The sequence below is a fragment of the Myotis brandtii genome, unplaced genomic scaffold (assembly GCF_000412655.1).
Source record: "Myotis brandtii unplaced genomic scaffold, ASM41265v1 scaffold45, whole genome shotgun sequence".
In the NCBI taxonomy this organism is placed as follows: domain Eukaryota; kingdom Metazoa; phylum Chordata; class Mammalia; order Chiroptera; family Vespertilionidae; genus Myotis; species Myotis brandtii.
In genome coordinates, this window is record NW_005367209.1 from 2,383,655 (window position 1) to 2,388,539 (window position 4,885).

Sequence of the window (4,885 nt, forward strand, 5' to 3'; positions counted from 1 at the left end):
GGTACTGACTGTTCTGATTTCTAACAGTGAAAGCTGGTTTCTCCTGTTTTGTATATTATAAATGAAAGCATGCACTGTGTATACTTCTGCATTTGTCTTCTTCTGTTCAACATCATGTTTATGAGGTTTACATCTATACTGTTACATTAACTCAAGCTCATTCATCTTCTTTGCTGTATAATACTTCATTGTAAGAATATACTACAACTTATTTATCTATCTTACTGTTGATGGACATTGGAGTTACTTCTAGTTTGGGGCTACTGTGAATAGTATTGTCTTACACTTGTGGCTTATTTAACATATAATTTGCATTTCTATTGTGTCTACATTTAGAGTTAAAATTGATGGTCCTAGGAGATATCTACACTAATAAAAGAAAAACATGCAAATTGGTGTCACTCCGCTATGCCCACCAGCCAATCAGATGAGTATGCAAATTAACCCAACAAAGATGGTGGTTAATTTGCATATGCAGGCACGGAACAAAGACTGAAGACAACGTAGAAGGAAGCCAAGTGCTGCAGAAGGGAGCAAAGCTGCGGAGAAGCAAGTGGGGCGGCAGAGGCGGGAAGGAAGCAAGTGGGGCAGTGGAGGCGGGAGGGAAGCCTGCCTCGGCGGGTTTCACTCCCTTCTCTGCTTCGCTCTGACTGCAGGAAGCCCTATTCTTGCAGGAATCTTCCTGCAACAGGCCTCTAGTATATATATATATATTCAAGTTTATCTGACACTGCTAAAGAAGTTTCCAAAACCATTGTATTAATTTTCATTCTCACCAGCAGTGTTTGAGAGTCCCAATTGCTCCACATCTTTGTCAACATGAGTATTGTCTTTTTTAAATTTAGTTACTCTTTTGGGTTTTGGAGTATCTCATGTTATTCTTTTCTATTTGAATTTAACATGTATTTATTAAATAACATCAGTGGGCCTAGTGCTGGATTCTGAAGGACACTCAACTGGCATAAGGGACAGAAGAGAGGTTCATTGTTTTTATAACTTAGCTGTGGGAAGGAAGCTGAAGCCATGACCTGAACACTATTAGGACTCTCTTGGTCTTTCCTTTCGGCTTTTCTCTGAGGTTAGTCGCATTCCTTCCTACTGAAGGCAGGCTTCTTCGCTTGGCTAGGCACAAGGGCAATGGCAGAACTGGGCTTAGCCCAAGAACAAGGAAGGACAAAAGTAGCTCTTTATCATCCATTCCAATGATAAAAACCCTGGAGAAGTATTCTTACTAGAATGGTTTGGTTTGTGTGCCCATCTCTGAACTGGCTTTGGAGGTGAGTTGGACAGGAAGATGGCAGATAAGGTTCTGTGAGTCACACTACCCAGATGAACCCGTCCCACCTCACTGATTTGCAGAATTGTCAATAAGTAAAATATCGTTGCTTTAAGCCACTTAAATGAAATTAAATTAAAATAACTTAAATTAAATAACTGGTGATTTGTCACAGAAATCTGGAAAGATGTATTCTCTTTTTAAAAATTCACAAGATGTAAAAATACTGGGCCTATATTCCTACTTGACAACAATTGGACTTGAGTGACTCTACCTCTCTTAGATGAGCACTGTAAAATCCAATTTGCGACAATTCCCAGAGCTCCCTATGGTCTTCTACCTGGCCTAATTTACTCATTTGCATGACCTGACTGGCCTCTACCAGCATACTAGTTTGCAGCTTTAGGTTAAGTAGTGGGAATATTGGGGGTGGGTGGGGCAATAGAATAACTTGAGTATAGAGGCTGGAGATTAAGAGACTAAAGGTTGATAGAAAAATTTTATTACAAGGGAATTAAGAAAACATTACAACTATAAAGTATCAGAAGACCTTGATATCAGAATAGTTACTCATAATGGCCCTGGTCAGTTTGGCTCAGTGGATAAAGCATCGGCCTGCAGACTGAAGGGTCCCAGGTTCAATTCTGGCCAAGGGCATATGCCCAGGTTGTAGGCTCGATCCCCAGTCGGGGGGGGGGTGTGCAGGAGGCAGCCAATCAATGATTCTCTCTCATCATTGATGTTTCTATCTCTCTCTCCCTCTCCCTTTCTCTCTGAAATCAATAAAAATATATTTAAAAAAGAATAGTTACTCATAATGAAAATAGAGAAATTCATCAAATGACTTACAAAGGTAGAATGATGTGTTTGGTTTATACGCAAAAACAACTGCACCTTAAGAAAATGAAAGCTATTACAGTATAGCCTAAAATTAATAACATCACCCCTAATGATGAATAAATTGTTTAGGGTAGAAAATTCAGTCGATCACTCAGGATCACAGGGTCTTCTGTTCTAGTAAACACAGGGTGTTGAGTATTTCATCTGTTGCTGTGTAATAAGTAACCCTAACATTAGTGTCTGGAAACAACCATAAGCATTTTCTTATTCTCTCTCCTGGTTCTGAGGGTTAACTGGGTTCAGTGTGGCAGGATGTCTCATAGGGTTACTGTCAGAGTATGGTGGGGGCTGGAGTAATCAGAGGGTTCCCTGGGGCATATGTCTGGCAGTTGATGCTGGTGGCCTGGAGCGCAGCTGGTCTTGTCAGCTGGAACACCTACATGTGGTCATCCCATATGGCGTGGTCTTCCTCACAGTATGGCAACTAGATTTCAAGAATAAACATCCCAAGAGACCAAAACAGAGGTAAATATAATTTTTGTAAACCATTCTTGGAAGTCTCATGTTGTCACTTCCTTCATACTCTGTTGGTCAAGATGGTCACAAAAGGTCTGCAGAGGTTCAAGGGGAGAGGACATAGTTCTGTCACCTGATGGGAGGAATGTCATGGTCACACCGTAAGAAGAACATCTGAAATGGGAGTGGCTGGCCATCTTTGGACAATATAATCTGACACACACACACAGAAACAATTCAAAAATAGATATAATTCCTCTTTCTTCTTATTTTGGTGTGTTTCTAAGAATCAGTACAATCTAACTTATGAGGTTTGTGATTCTGAACTGAAATGACTTTCTTTCCCAGGAATAAAAAGGTAAACTCAGAATCATAGAATTACTGTAGTGTACCAGGCACATTCCTTTGACTTCAGACAAAATTGAATTTAATGCATTCCAAGGAGATTATTATTTGCTAATCAACTTTCCCAGAACTTACCCATACAAGGAGACTCCTCTATGAAATCTCTTGGTTGTGTTTTCCAAAGAATTCAGGACCTTAAAATATTTTTAATATTATCAGTATTGGTAGTTCCCTTGTCATAAGATCTCATGGTATTGCTGAAATCTAGGTCTGAATCTGAAGTAAGCAAACAAATTTTTATCAACCCCCATGGACTGAAAAATATACTTCAAACCAAATATAGTTTTTCATTGCCTTAAATGTTTCTCTTTCTGTTTCAGAAATATTTTAATACTAAATATTCCAGGATCTACTAACTTCAAGGCCACAGCAATAATCTAGACCAGCGGTCCTCAAACTTTTTAAACAGAGGGCCAGTTCACGGTCCCTCAGACCGTTGTAGAGCCGGTCTATAGTTTAAAAAAAAACTACGAACAAATTCCTATGCACACTGCACATATCTTATTTTGAAGTAAAAAAACAAAACGGGAACAAATACAATATTTGTATTTGCATGTGGCCCGTGGGCCGTAGTTTGAGGACCCCTGATCTAGACCATGCTGCTTTAATAGGAGAATCTTGTTTGCAAAAAGAGTATATAAAAAAATTATCAGACTTTAATATATAAAAATGATCAAAGCAAAGAAGCTCATCTTGTGTCATCCTTCCTCTGGATATTAACTGTAACCCATGTGGGCTTACCACTGAACTGCCTCCCCTCCTCCCCTCCCCTCCCTGTGTTACCATTAATCAGAGGGCTCCACAGAACTTGGCTTGAAAGTCACTGGCTGCTTAGAATTCTGAGCAGATTAGCGAGAATGATTAGGAGGAAGCATTTGAAGCACTCTTGGCATAACATTACCATTACTGTCATTATCATTATTGCCATCATCTTTAGAAAACACTAAAAACCTAAATTTTCCTAAGTGCTCTGTGAAAGGTCAGGTATAGAGTTAGCTAAGTAGTTACTTCATTCTAAGAAGAGACCCAAAAACAAAGCACAGGATGAAATAATTTCTCAAATTAATGAAGTCAATATTTTTTTACCCATTCTATCCAAAGTACTTATTTTGGCCCAGACAACAGTTCTGAGAGAATGGAATGGGTTTGGAAATGGCTGGTTTCCAATCTATTTCAAAACAAAGGAGAAAAGGCAGGGGCTTGGAGAGACTGATGGGCAGTTCCTCTTTGTTAGAAGTTGAACTTCTTGTCTTAGGCATTGGTTACTCTTCAGGTAGAGTTGAGCAGTCCACCGCAGGGGCCTGTAAACTTTGGTTTAACCATGGTCTTCTAGTCCAAAATCTTGTTAAAATGCAGATTCTGACTCAGTAGATCTGGGTAGAGACAACAGTCTCTGTTGCTAACTAGCCCACAGATAATATTTACAGACCACACTTAGATATAAAGGGTCTAGAGAAACATCTTTATTGTGTTAGAATGTGTGGGTTTACATCTACCTGGATGAGAAAGGGGATACTTGAGAATTTGTAGTTCATCAACTGGAAGCAATGACAAATGCTATCTACTTCTTTATGCTTAGTTGTGGCTAGGTAAGGCCATTTGTTATGGATGCTGGCAAAAAAATGGAAGATATTTTTTATTATATTTATGTGATCAGGGGCAGGGCAGCCTGGGGGAGGGGCTGCGAGCCGATCAGGGTGGGGCGGCCGGTCAGGGCAGGGCTGGCCAGGGGGAAGGGCTTCGGGAGGTTGGCCAGCTGGCCCCACTGCCCGATTGGGCAGTTCGCTGGCCACAGTGGGCATCATAGTGACTAGTTGTTCTGGTCGTTACAGCGTTCTGGTTGCTTGC